At 35.9% G+C, this 15429-nt stretch overlaps 1 protein-coding gene and 1 long non-coding RNA gene across 2 annotated transcripts in view; one reads left to right on the top strand and one right to left on the bottom strand.

The window, feature by feature from the left end:
* LOC111746977 overlaps positions 1 to 4901 on the top strand; it is a 23460-nt gene extending 18559 nt beyond the window's left edge. Inside the window, exon 3 of the long non-coding RNA XR_002783339.1 lies at positions 1257 to 4901. This is a non-coding gene — a long non-coding RNA (uncharacterized LOC111746977). The remainder of the gene's footprint in view (positions 1 to 1256) is intronic.
* LOC105300309 (membrane cofactor protein-like) overlaps positions 1 to 15429 on the bottom strand; it is a 120632-nt gene that overhangs the window by 64297 nt on the left and 40906 nt on the right. The window lies entirely within an intron of this gene.

Here is a 15429-nt window from a genome sequence, read left to right as displayed (position 1 = left end):
TTACATTTCCCCCAGCAGTGTATGAGGGTTCATTTTCCCCTACAACCTCTCCAACACTCATTACTTGTCTTGTTGACAATAGCTATTCTAACAGGTAGGTGTGAGGTGGTATCTCATTGTGGTTGTGATTTGCATTTCCCTAATAGCTACTGAAGCATCTTTTCATATGTCTGTTGGCCATGAATTTTTATTTAGTTATTAATCTCAGTGTTTCTATATTGTAATGAGAGCTTATAGTTGTTTTGGTTTCTACTATGTTCAAATGTATTGAGATATATTCTGTGGAGTGATATATTATTTTTATAAACGGTTGCTAGAGAGTAAGTTCATATTCTCTGTAAGGTACAAAGTCCAACACACATGTACCAAAGCAGGCTTATTCCTCAGTGTTTTAGTTCTTGTATCTTTACTTGCCCAATCTGAAGTTTTCAACTACTATTATTTTACCAATTCATACTTTTATTTCTTTAAAACTTCTCTGAATTTGAAAAAAAAAATGAGGAAAAATAAAACTCACTATTCCTTTTTCTACGCAAGAGCCTGGGAAACAAGTCTGCAGGCCCAGTATATCCTGTATCCTGTATCTGTAAATAAAGTTTTATTGTAACACAGTCACACATTCATTTACTACTGTCTAGGGCTACTTCCCCACTGCAACGGCAGAGCTGAGTAGTTTAACACAGACTGCGTGGCCCACAAAGCTGAAAATATTTACCTTCTGTCTCTTTTTAAAAATGTATTGGGATAACACTGATTAGTAACAGTACATAAATTTGAGGTGTACAACTTAAAAATATGACATCTGTATACTTTGCTGTGTGCTCACCACCTGAAGCCTACTCTCCCCTAGTTTGTAATGAACAGATACAGACTGTTCATTCCTTTTTAGATTCCTTTGGTCATATATATATATTTTTTATCTCTATCCAGAGTCCTACTGCTTACTTTTTGAAGTGGAGGTGGCAGTGGTCTAGTTTGCCTATCTAAGACTGGGTCAGAGATTGGCATTGCTGTTCTTGAACTTATACTCCAGAGAAAGTGCTCCCAACCCATGTAATTAACTCTTGATCCAAACTGGGTATCTGTATTTATATGCACCATGCCTTTGAAGGGTTCTGGTGAAGTTTCACATGATTTTTTCTATGGGAAAGAAGCCAAACTCAGGACAAGGTGTAGAGTTCAATTTACCTTTGTTTTTAATGTAAGACTAGAGTGTAGCATACCGAAAAGCCCATATATTTCTGATTGTTCCACAGAATTGACCACTTTGAAGAAATTCACCATACAGTCTTAGAATCAAGCAGCTAAGAAACATCTGTTTTAACAAGACTACACTGCATGTTCAGTGCAGGGCATTTATGGCTAAAGAGTTGTTTTCTCACCCATGGGCTGCAGAGCTTAATGTTGGTGTCAGAATCACTAGGAAGTACTCACAGCATTTGCGAGGAGGTTCATCTCTAGAGGTCTCCACTCCTACAGCCATGCTGCAGGACACTGCAAAGGGGCCGGGGTGCAGAACAAAGCAAGCTGCCTCAAACACCTGGCCCATTGCAGAGCCAGTTCTGCCCCTGTCTCCACCTGAGTTTAATGTGTTGTGGTCAGTAACATCCTGCTTCCAAGCAGAAATATTGCCTCAGATCCCCGCTCTCCATCTTGCTCATAATTAAGTTCAAGGACAGAATGAGATGATAGTCCAGCTAAGGAGAATGTGACAGTGGGGACCTGAACGATAAAAATTCTACATGTCTCCTCTTTCTCTTGGTTATCGTCTCAGAGGAAATACAGAATTTTTTTTTTTTTTTTAGTTTTAACTAAAGATGATGAAGAATTTAGGAGATAGGAAATCTAATTTGAACACAGCCTGCAAATCTTATTTTCAGGAAAAAATTGAAAACAACAAAACTCAATTCTTGTTAGAGGATTATTTAATATAATTTTATGACACCATTTTTTTTTTTGTCTGTCATACCATAATTTGGTGTCACACGAACATCTAGACACCTGTGAGCAGGAGAGGCACATGATGGACTGGGAGTGGAGAAGCCCAGACATACCTCAAGCTCTGAGATGAGAGGGGGAGGAGTGATGACTGTAGGAGCGGAATGGGCCCCAATTAGAAACACTCTGATTTTAGATTAAAAAAAAAAAAAAAAACACTGAAAATAAACACATCATCACATATAAAACTTCTCCAATCCTATGTTTTATTTTTACTAGATTTGAAAATCAAATTTCAAAAAATGAATAAGGACCTCTATACATGGGGCTTCCCATTCCACTGAAAACACATTCTTCCAGTTTTAAGAAACTTTTAGTTCAAATGTTTCTTTCCTGTCATTAAAACAAACTTTTGTATAGAAAACTGAGTGCACGTATATTTCAGTAATTGACAAATTATTTGACAAACAGAACATAATTTATATTTACATGTATACATCAGTATTGTGACTGCTTTACTCCAGCAAGACATTTTCAATGTTTCATTTTTGAAATTTCAACTCCAGCCCAGAAGAAAGCCTTCAGTCTTATGTGGAAAGGGAAAGTGCACTCTATGAGCCAGAGGAGAGGTGATTTATAAAGACAGAAGTCCTTGCCCTGGTTTCTGATTGGTCCATCCTCATGCAAATGAGAACTCTAAATTCTTGCAATTTGATTGGTCCGAAAGGCATTGTCCTGTCTGGTCAGAATGGAGCCATTCTGATTGGCTGAAAAAATTGCTGATGGGGATATAGCTGTACAGCTCCAACTGGATGGCAGAAAGCCTCAGTCCTATTGGTTACAATACTATTCCAGGAACTCCTTTATAAGGGCTGGCCATGAACACAGTGCAGGCAGGCAAGGCATTTCAGTGCTGGAGGCAGGCAGCTTAGTGCAGCTTTCTCCCTGAAGTGTGGTTTGCATGAGAGGTCTCTGTGTAGAAAAGGCTGCTTGGCTTTGTTTTTTTAGGGCCCACTGTTTTATGACAAGCCATACGTTTCAGATGCATCTTGACTTCTGCGGTGAGTACAGTTTCTCTTTATAGCACATTTGTTTTCAACCAAGGGAAGATCTCTGTAAAACTTATTATAAGACCTCCCATTTTCCTCCGATGGATCTAAATCTTGCAAATGTGCTCTCTCAACAAACTACAAAATCTTGGGATTTTTAAAATTAGTTTTATGTTTAAATTTTTGAAGAGTTTGTTAAATGCTCAAGAATTTGAGAGTCAAATAAAAAAAATGTTCAAATTAATTTGATCCTTCAACTTTTTGCTCCATGTCATTATACTCCCCACCACCTGACCTGGCCACTATGTACACTAAATCCAAAAACCTTTGTGACATTTATTTTAGCTTAAAAGTTACCATGTTATTGAATCAGCTATTTTTAATGTAACACTAAAAACATGTTAGGTTATAACAAATAATAAATACCCTTAATGGAAAAAATGGGAAATATTTAGTCAGAAAATAAAATACATAAATTATACAAATAATTCTAATGAATTTAGCAAACTCTCACTTATCCATGGATGATATAATGACTATAAAGAAAATCATGCATCTATGAAAAAAGTATTCACTACAAATAAGTGAAAACATTAATATAAACAAAAAGCATCTGTTTTTTGGAACCACATAGTCATGACATGTAAAATATATGCAGCAGTAACAAAAAACAAGGCAAGGACTATGGATTCTAAGACTAGAAAGCATGATAGAATAATTGGTTAAGAAAGGAAACTAAAAGGGAAGAGGAAAGAGTGATAGATTGGGCCCTCTTCAGAGCATTTGGGATCTTATTCCATTCTTACTTGAGGGCTAAGAAACAGAAAAGTAGCAGATACATTAGCCTTATGGCTTTTTTTCATCATAATTTAAATTATGCTTAACCATCTTAAAGTCACTACTTAGGTTATTTTTCTACTTTGATATGAAGGCTGTAGAAGGGTAATTGCATTCCCAAATCATAGTAAGTACAAAGTTTACATCAGTCCATTTGGTACCAAGTTTTAACATAAATGTTTGATTATCTGTGCCCTGCTTCCAGAGTTTTGCTTAGAATTAAAGAAGTATCTGCATACACTTTAGAGTCTCCTAAATTAGTTTCTAAGGCGATGGCAACTGATTTGGGGAAGGAATAAGATTACAGATATTAAACAGTAAAAAGAACATAATAAAAATCTTTACTTTTTCTAAAGGAAAGCAGGTAAAGTAAAATACTACCTCACATCTTTTTTAGAACATATATATAGGTGAGGAGTCTTTTAAAAAGTCCAATTATCTTAAACATGAGAAAAATTTGCCTATCTTTGTATTTATTGAAATTTCAAGAACATGGGCACATCAATACTGGTGTTTACCCTGGTTACTCAAAGTGTTCCAGGCCCAGCATCATCATCACTTGGAGCTCATCAGAAATAGAGTCTTAGATCACTAATGTTACTAAGCTGTTAACTCGGGGGTACAATGCTCAGATAATTCTTCATCTTTAAAAGACTCATTAACAGGTTGCTACAGTGTTTTTATTTTTTCATACTTGATTAAAAACCTTTAAGTAGTTTGATGCAGTGATATTTTATTTTTATTTAAAAATTATTGTAATTACAGTTGACATGGAACATTAGTTTTGAGCATAGAACACAGTGATTATGAGTTATAGAACTTACAACTTACAAGATGCTCACCCTGATAAATCTAGTACCCATCTGACACCTATTACACTGTTATTTCAGTATTATTGACTATATTGCCTATGCTATGTTTTACACTCCCATGACTATTTTATAACCACCAATTTGTACCTCTTAATCCCTTACTCCCTTCACCCAACCTCCAATTCTCTTCCCATCTGGCAACCATCAAAATGTTCTCTGTATCTATGAGTTTGTTTTGTTTTATTTTTATTTTATTTTTTTTTAATTCCACATGTAAGTGAAATCATATGATATATGTCTTTCTCTGTTTCACTCAGCACAATACTCTTTAGGTCCATCCATGTTGTTGCAAATGGCAAGAATTCATTCTCTTTTTATGGCTGAGTAATGTTCCATTGTCTACATGTACCACTTTTTTCATTCATCTGTTGATGGACACTTAGGTTACTTCCATATCTGGGCTATTGTAAATAATGCCGCAATGAATATGTGGAAGCATATGTCTTTTCGAATTAGTGTTTTGAGTTTCTTCAAATAAATACTCCAAAGTGGAATTACTGGGTCCTTTTTTTTGTCTCTTATTATAGCTTTATTTTAAAGTCTGTTTTATCTGAGATAAGTATTGCTACTCCGGCTTTTTTTTTTTTTTTTGGTTCTATTTTCATGAAGAATCTTATTCCATCTTTTTACTTTCGGTCTGTGTGTATCTTTCGATCTGAAGTGGGTCTCTTGTTGGCAGCATATGTAAGGGTCTTGGCAGCATATGTAAGGGTCTTGTTTTCTTATCTATTCAGTCACCCTATGCCTTTCCCGCCGTCCCTCTTTAATTCCCCCCGCTCCCGGACCCCAACTTCCATGTCTGACCTATGGATGTTACCATTTCTCTTTTTTAAGAACTGGATCCTGAAGGCGGAGCATCTCCTCCCACACACTTGCGGAGTGCACCTGGGGCTGGGCGCACCCGGGGTATGGTCCGTGGCTCCACCTGGGGTACGAACCCAGGACCTTCTGCATGTAAAGCAGACGTGCTAACCACTACACTATGGAGCCACCACCACACCCTATGTCTTTTGATTAGAGCATTTAATCCATTTACATTTAAAGTGATTGTGATATTTAGTTATTGCCACTTTATTATTCATATACTTGATCTTTTTTTCCTTCTTAGAAAAGTCTCTAACATTTCTTGCAATACTGATTTGGTGATTTGTCTGGAAAGCTTTTTTTTTTTCTGTTCTTTGATTCTAAGTAATAGCTTTGTTGGGTAGAGTAATCTTGGTTATAGGTCCTTTCTTTTCTTTCTTTTATTTTTCTTATCACTTCGAATATTTCATGCCAATCCTTTCTGGCCTGCAAAATTTCTGTTGAGAAATCAGTTGACAGTTTTATGTTATGAGAGCTCCCTTGTAGGTAACTGACTGCTTTTGTCTTATTGCTTTTAAGATTCTCATTTTGTCATTTTGTTTTTTGGGGTTTTTTTGGCATTTTAATTATGATGTGTCTTTTGTGGGCCTCCTTGGGTTCATCTTGTTTGGGACTCTGTGCTTCCTGGGTTTGTACGTGTATTTCCTTTGCCAGGTTAGAGAAGTTTTCCATCATTATGTCTTCAAATTGGTTTTCAATTCCTTGTTCTCTCTCTTCTGCTTCTGGTACCTCTATGATGTGAATGTTAGTATGCTTGATGTCCCAGAAGCCTCTTAAACTATCTTCATTTTTTGGAAATTTTTTTCTTTTCACTGTTCTCTTCGGGTGTTTTCTGCTATGTTGTCTTCCAAATCACTGACTCGATCCTCTGCTTCATCTAATCTACTGTTGATTTTCCTAAGGTACTCTTTATTTCCGTTATTGTATTCTTTATTTGTTTCTTTTTTATGTTTTCTATCTCCATTTTTGTTTCCTATCTCTTTGTTGAAGTTTTCACTGAGATCATTGAGCATCCTCATAACCAATGTTTTGAATTTTGCATCTGATAGATTGCTTGTCTCCATTTTGTTTAGTTCTTTTTCTGGAGTTTTATTCTATTCTTCCATTTGAGACATTTTTCTTTGTCTCCTCATTTTGGCTCCCTCCATGTTTTTGTTTCTTTGTATTAAAGCTGCTAGTCTCCAGGTCTTCGTAGAGTGGCCTTATGTAGTAGTTGTCCTGTGGGGCTCAGTGGCACAGTCTCCCTAGTCACCTGAGCCAGATGCTCCTAGTGCGTTGTCCTTTGTATGGGTCATGTGTGCCTTCCTGTTGCAGTTGAGCCCTGGTTGCTATGTGCACATCAATGGGAGTGTTTGATCTTCAAGCTGATTGGTTGTGAGGACTGGTCTCACTACAGAGAGAAGCTATTGTGGAGGGGTTGACCCTATGGTGCAAGATTAGCTTTAATGGGGCTCTGGTGCCTGCCCATTCTGCCCTTTAGGTGTCTCCTTTGTGGAAATGGTTGGGTGGTGCTCTGGTGTGATATAAAGTGGGCCTCCAGGCGTGTTGATTCTGGGGCTTCTTGGGAGGGGCTCTGTTTCAGGCCAAGGTCATCTCCGCCTGTGCCCTGCCTGGGGCCACTTGGTGTGAGCCACAAAGTGATCTACAGATGACTGCCTCTTGTGCTGGGCTTAGAGGTGCCTGGGAGAGGCCAAGCTGTGAATTGAGGCTGGCTGCTGCTATTGCCGGATTTGGGGCTGCTCAGCAAGAGGTATGGGGAACACCGAGCCCAGGTGCTACTTGTCCGGCATTTGTGAACCTTTGAGTTGTTTTAGGAAAGTGTACAACATGAGCCAAGATAGGCTGTTTGTATGGAAAAGCCACTGGAAGCAGCTGGGTGGGCCTAAAAGTTGGGTGGGCTGGGTCTCAGGAAATCACTGGGTGGGGAGTAAACAGTGTTAGTCAGGTTGATAGAGACCCAGATATAGTGCCTGCCTGAGTATGCACACTGGGTGCAATATGCTTCCCTCTTTTTAACCACCCCAGGTGGGTATGGGATCAGCTTGTTACACTTCACCCCTCTCATGAAGTCTGGAGGCGGCTTCTTCTGTATGTCCTTATAGGACTTCTGTTCAACTAGACTTCAGGAGATTTTCAATGATGGTTGTTTTATTGTTTAATTGTAATTTTGATGTGGTCATGAGAGGAGGCAAGCACAGCATTTACCTACTCTGCCATGTTGACCGATCCAGTGATGGTTTAAACAAAGAATGAAAGTGAGAAATACAAAGCTTTCTTTAGAAGTTATTTCTATGTGAACCTTTTGGAATTGTAAAAATAGTTCACTGAGAGCATATCCTACTCAGACAGCTATGTGTATGCAATTTTAAAAATATACTATTGATGGAGAAATCAAATATGTGTATCATGTAATCTACAATATAACATTTAAGATTCAAATGAAGGCATTGTGGGTATTTTAAAAAGATAACATAAGAAATGTTTCAACTCTTTACATGTGAGGAATGTAGTGAGAAGAAAGAAAGGTTACCGTAATCAGGCTCAGGCTCCCTCCCACACCCGTAGCTAACTTCCTGGTGGAAGAAAACTCCGCACTTCTCCCCTATGTAACCATGTGCCCTGTACGCATGTGCGGGCTTCTAACTTGGCAGTGTGCCACTACTGTTTAACTGGTGTATAAAAGGCGCTGCCACCATGCAAGGGGTGGTGTGCCCTTGCTTGAGAACTGCTGCTCTGTGAGGCAGGCTGTGCCCCTGCTGGAATAAAGAGCTATGTAGCAATTGCCTACTGTTCCCTGCATTTTCTTCCAACTGCTCGAGTCTCATACCCCTTATTTTGGAACCGCAAATCTGCAGCATAGTCCAAACCCAATGATTAATGTAAAAGGAAAATATATTATAAAACCACAAATACCAAAAGTCTTAAAAATATTAGTTTGATTCAAAGTTATCTCCAAAACAACAGGGAAAAATAAATCTCTAAAAGTCTGACATTTCAATCTTGGTCTATGCTCTAGGATTTTATTCTAAGTCTTTAATTACATTGTAAATCATTTCATTAAAATTTAAATTTGATGTAAAAACTCTATTCTCCTTAGAAGATAAATATATTTGTACATTTTCTCTATTCTAAGTTCCCCCCTTTTCCATTAATAAGATGTGTTAATGATCTTACTCCTCTCAGCAACTTTGTTTAACCCCAATGGTTTACTGCAACCTAGTAAATTAAGAGAACATGAGAGGGAAATCAAATAGGGTTGCTTAGTTTAACATTCATAAATAATGACTCTAAGTGAAAAGAAATCAATTTGTGTGTTTGAATGAGGACACCTACATAGCTTCTTATGATTATCCAAGTTATACAGACAAATGAAACCTTTCATTCTAAAAATTCCAGTGAATACAACTGTCAAAGTCTCCACAGTGATTGTTTTTTAAAATATTTTTTATTTTTCAATTATACTTATCATACGATATTATATTCGTTTCATGTGTACAACAGTGATTAGACATTTATATAACTTACGGAGTGATCACCCTGATGAATCTAGTACCCACCTGACACCATACATAGTTATTACAATATTATTGACTATATTCCTTATGCTATAATTTACATCTCCATGACTATTGTGTAACCACCAATTTGTACTTCTTAATCCCTTCTCTCCTTTTCACTTACTCCCTGAACCCTCCCTCACCTAATAACCCTCAAAATGTTTTCTGTATCTGAGTTTGTTAGTTTTACTTGTTTCTTTTGTTCTTTAGAATCCACATTAATTGAAATCATATGGCATTTGTCTTTCTCTATCTGACTTCAGTTAGCACAATACCCTCTAGGTCCATCCATGTTATTGCAAATGTAAAGATTTCATTCATTTATTAGTTCATTCATTACTTATTATTTATTTACTTATTATTTATTTATTGTATATATGTACTACGACTTCTTTATCCATTCATCCATTGATGGACACCCAGGTTGCCTCTAAATCTTGGATATTGTAAATAATGCTGCAATGAACATATGGATGCACACGTCCCTTCAAAGGAGTATTTTGGGTTTCTTCAGATAAATATCCAGATTTGGGATTACTCAGACCTTGTCTCTTGTTATAACCTTTTTAAAAAAACTCTGTTTTGTCTGGGATAAGTATTGTTACCCCAGCTTTTTTTTTTTCATATTCATTTTCATGAAATATATTTTTCCATCCCTTTACTTTCAGTCTGTGTGTCTTTTGATCTGAAGTAAGTCTCTTGTAGGCAGCATGTGTAGGAGTCCTGTTTTCTTACCCATTCAGGCACGCTATCTTTTGATTGGAACATTTCTTTTTCATCTGAAGTACTTGTTGGTAGATAAGTAGTTATTGCCATTTTATTATTCATATTTTTCATACATATTTTTTTCTTCTTCTTAAAGAAGTCCCTCCAACATTTCTTGTCATACTGGTTTGGTGGTGATGAACTCCTTTAGCTTTTTCTTGTCTGGGAAGCTCTTCATCTGTACTTCAGTTCTAAGTGATAGCTTTGCTGGGTAGAGTAATCTTGCATCGTGGGTCCTTGTTTTTCATCACTTTGAATATTTTAGGCCAACTTCTTCTGGCCTGCAAAGTTTCTGCTGAGAAATCAGCTGACAGTCTTGTGGATGCTCCTCTGTAGGTAACTGACTAGTTTTCTCTTGCTGCTTTTAAGATTCTTTTTCTTTAACCTTTGGCATTTTAATTATGATGTGTCTTGGTGTGGGCCTCTTCGGGGTCATCTTGTTTGGGACTCTTTGACCTTCCTGGGGTTGTATGTCTATTTCCTTTGTTAGGTTAGGAAGGTTTTCCATCATTATTTCTTCAAATAGGTTTTCAATTTCTTGTTCTCTTTCTTCTTTTTCTGGTACCCCTATGATGCCAATGTTGTTATGCTTGATATTGTCCCAGAGGCCCCTTAAACTATGCTGTTTTTTGGGTTCTCTTTCTTTGTTGCTGTTCTGATTGGGTGTCCTCCACTATCCCATCCTCTAAATTGCTGATTCAATCCTCCACTTCATCCAATATGTTTATTCTCTCTAATGTACTCTTCATCTCACATATTATAGTCTTCATTTCTGACTGGTTCTTTTTTATGTTTTCTATTTCCATTTTTATGTTTTCTATCTCTTTGTTAAAATTCTCACTGAGTTCATTTACTCTGAGAGATTTTAGGAAAGTCTGCGGCATGAGCCAAAACAGGCCAAAAACCACTAAAAGAAGCTTGAGTGGGCCTGCAAGCTGGGAGAGGTGGGGTCTCAGGAGTTACCTGGGCAGAGCGACCTGTGTTATCCAGGTTGATGGAGACTCTGATATGGTGATCACCTGTGTCTGCATACTGGGAGGCAGGAGGGCTCAATAAAGGGGGCCCTTAAGAGGAATGTCTTTGACTCCCACAGCCTCTGTCTCACTCAGCCACAATCTCCACTGGTTTTCACAGCCAGAGATTGTGGGGACTTCTCTTTCCAGCGCTAGAACCCTAGGATGGGGAGTCCAATGTGAAACAGGGAACCCTCATTCCTCTTGGGGGGGCCTCTGCAGCCAAGATAACCCTCCTGATTCTCATCTGCCCCATGCAGTTATGAGACTATCCTGTTTCACATCTCCATCCCTCCTACTAGTCTCGAGGTGACCTCTTATGTGTGTCCCCAGTTGTAGGACTTCTGTTTATCCAGACCTCAGGTGACTCCCAGTGACGGTTGTTCTGTAGTTTCATTGTAATTTTGATGTGGTTGTGAGAGGAGGCAAGCACAGCATCTACCTTCTACACCATCTTGACCGGATCTTCACAGTGAACTATTTTAAATTTAATCCTGGCCACCAATCTAGTTTAGGAAATAGGATATACCTAGGGTAGGGAAGTCCCCATAACGGTTGATGGTTTGCAACAGAATTTCAACTTCAAATCCCACAGAAATTTTTCTTACAGTCACAATATATAATGCAACTCTGCACAGATCAGTCTTGTTACAATGATATTAAAAAGTAGGTAAAAATATTTTTAGTAATGAAATGCAATTCTGATGACACACTCAGGTGGACACATTTTTTAAAAAAAGATAACATGCAAGACAGAGTACAAACAAAAGCTGCACAAAAGTATGTCAAGAGTGAGAAGCACCAATATGCTTAAGAAACGTTTAATTTACTATCTGTTCCTCGTGTGAAGAAATTTGTACACACAGGTGCCAACTAGTACAATGCCAACAACTACAAGAAATCAGGAAACAAATGACATGTAACTATGAAAAATAATTTCCAAGATTCAAAATCTAGCAGAAGAAATTAGTGTTCGTTACATTTCAGTATTCAGAAAATGTTATTTAATTTAAGCACATATACATTTATATTCCATCTGGACTATTCACTGTCTAAATGTAATTCCCTGGAGTCACTTAAACAGTCCACAGTAAGTCAAAGAAGAGTCCTAATGGCTTAATTTAGAATATTACCCAAAACATATTTTGGATGGAAACTTATATGCTTAATCACCTCAAAAACATACATTATTTAGGATTTGTTACTAAGTGGACATATAGAATATAAAAAATATAAAACTACCAATACAAGGTGGTATATCATGTAAAAGTTCAGGTATTTCTGGACTGGTTTACTTAATTTCAAGCTATATAAACTGTAGAAACTGAAAAATCATTAAATAATGTGTTCCTTCACATTAATATTCTTATTTCAGTGTTATCCAAGTTTGAGATACTTACGTACAGTAAGAACAATCACAGCAATGAGTCCGTCATCTGAGAAAAAATAAAATCAGTATGAAGATAATGAGTACATGTGAGTCTCTAGATAGCATGTGCATTTTAATTTTTATCACCTCATCTATAAACTACAGCAAAGAAAATGCTTATCAATCTAGTTTAGCATTGACTGCTAGTGCATCCAGGTCATTTTGATCACAGAACCCTTCTAATCAAATTCCAGGCCTAGGGTTCAACTTGTGATACTCTTAATAGAAACCTCACTTATCATTGTTTTGTACTGTAGTTACCACCCCAGGTTGTTTAGTAAAAATTATTTAAAAAATTAGAATTCACTAGATTAGAGGAAAATCATTTTAAGAATGTATTATCCCATTATTCCAACTATAATCCATTAGTTCAGTGTTCAGTCTATCATTCTTATGATTTTGTTTGGGATTTAATTTAAATTGTCTCTTAAAAGTGAGTCTGTAGAATAAGTCATAAATAAAGTTGTATTAATTGATTACATAGAGGCATTTTGCAGAGTCTTCACAAACAATACATTATTGTCATCAACCCTGTCTCATGCACCCCATCCCTAAATTAAAAAATAGTCTTAATTACCGAGGAGATTCTAAGAATGCAAATAAAACATCAGGGCTCATGTATAAAAATTATTCATAGATACTTAAACATGCACTTTTGACTATCCAGAGAGCAATAAATAACACTACAAAATCTTAATTCTTAGTTGGTCAGTAGTACCTCTGCTTCTAAACTGCCATTATTTTTACTGAATTTCTATAAGCCAATACACAGAATATCAGGTTTGCCTCTGCTCTTTTCGTTTCATAAAAATTTATCAAGTGTTTAACGTCTTAAGATGGCACTGAATTTCTGGCACAAAGACAGTTTGACCACAGTGTTCAGGGGGAGAACATAACAAGTCTAAGGCACATTTAATAAAAAGATTAACATTACTGAACTAGTGTAATGTAAATAAAATACATATTTTTCTTCATTTACACATCAAGCAATCTTTATATTTCATTTAACTGTTACAAGTATACTTTATCATTTTCTTTAACATATGTTGCATGAAACTGGTGAGTCTACATAAAGTTTGCTATAACACCCTTTTCTAGAAAAAAACTAGCCCACCAAATAGAACTTTAAGTCTTGTATATACAAGGTATGAATAGAAAGAAAATTAATTTACAAACTGACATCACAAAATAACACTATTACTCTAAGGTCTCATAAAACAGGATTACTAATAACCAAAATAATACCTAAATCATCAGTGTTATCGGGGTGATGTCCTAGAAAAAAATGAGAATAAGTAAAAAAAAAACAATAATTAAGCTTAGAAATCTCTAAATTCATAAGTTTAATTTTTTGCCTTGTACAAAACTTCTTGTTTTTTTTCCTTACATAAATTACATTAATTATTCTCATTAAAAGTAGTATCATAAACTACCAGATATTTATATTTAATGTCATGATCATTCTTCTTTCTGGTAATATTTCCTCTGAGTATTCTGTGGTACAGCTTGCAAATTTATCATTAGTGTATTGTCAATATTAGCCTATGCATTCAATGTGATTCTACTTAAAATTAAAAAATACAGGAGGGCTCACTAAGTGATTTAGAGGTTAATCTGCAATAGAAAGAAGTTTCAACATAATAAAGGCCAAGTATGAAAAATCCATAGTAAACATTATACTCAATGCTGAAAGAATGAAAGTTTTCCCTTAAGATCAGGAAGAAAACAGGATGCCCATGTTTAACATTTCTATTCAACATAATATTGAAAGTTCTAATCAAAGCAATTAGGCAAAACAAACAAACAAACAAAAAACACAAAAAACCCAGGATTCTAATTGGGAAAGAAGAAATTAAATTATCTCTGTTTCAGATGACATGATCTTTTAAGTAGAAAACTCTAAAGATCACACACACACACACTCACACACTCACTCACTCACTCACGCACTTGTTGGAACTAATAAATAAATTCAGCAAAGTTTCAGGCTACAAAGTCAGCAAGCAATAAATCAGTTATATTTCTATACATTAACAATGAACAACCCAAAAAGGAAAATTGAGAAAACAATTCTATTTACAACAGCATCAAAAAGATTAAAATACTTAGAAATAAATGTAACCAAGGAGGTGAAAGACTCCTACACTGGAAACTACAAAAACTGCTGAAAGAAATTCAAGATGACATAAGTAAATGGAAAGACAGTCTCTGTTCATGATTAGAAGACAGTATTGCCAAGATGTTAATATTACACAAAGCAATCTACAGATTAAATGCAACTACCATCACCATCGTGAATATGCATTTTGCAGAAAGAAGAAAATCCAACCTATGATTCATATGAAATCTAAGAAATTAGGGATAGCCAAGACAATCTTGAAATTGAAGAGAAAGTTGAAAGGACTCATGCTTCCTGGTTTCAGAACTAACTTTAAAGCTACAATAATCAAAACAGAGTGGTACTGGCATAGAGACAGACCAATAAAATAGAGTACAGAACCCAGAAATAAACCTTTTCATATATGTTCAAATGATTGTCTACAAGGGTGCTAAGAACATTTAATTAGGAAAAGGCCACCTTTTCAAGAAATGGTTTATGAAAAACTGGATATTGACATAAAAAATAAAGTTCGACTTTTATTTTACATCATACACAAAAATTAATTTGAAATGAATCAAAGAACCAAATAAAGAGCTAAAACTATAAATTTAGAAGAAAACATAGGAGAGAAGCTTTATGATGTTGCATCTCACAATAATTTCTTGGATGTAATACAAAAAGTACAGGCAACGAAAGAAAAAAATAGATAATTTGGACTTCATCAAAATTAAAAACTTTTGTCTATCAGTAAACAGTATCAATAGAGGAGAAAGGCAATTCACAGAATGGAAGAAAACATCTGGAAATAATACATCTGATAAAAGACTAATATTCAAAATGCATAATAAACTCTAAGTTTCAATAACAGAAAAAAGCCCAAATCGAAAATGTGCAAAGGACTTGAATAGACATTTCTCCAAAGAAGACATGAAAAACACCAACAAGCAAATGAAAATATGATCACTAATCATTAGACAATGCTAACAACACCCACAATGAGATAC

Source organism: Pteropus vampyrus, unplaced genomic scaffold, assembly GCF_000151845.1.
Source record: "Pteropus vampyrus isolate Shadow unplaced genomic scaffold, Pvam_2.0 Scaffold207, whole genome shotgun sequence".
Taxonomy (NCBI): Eukaryota; Metazoa; Chordata; class Mammalia; order Chiroptera; family Pteropodidae; genus Pteropus; species Pteropus vampyrus.
This window is presented reverse-complemented; position numbering and strand designations above follow the sequence as displayed.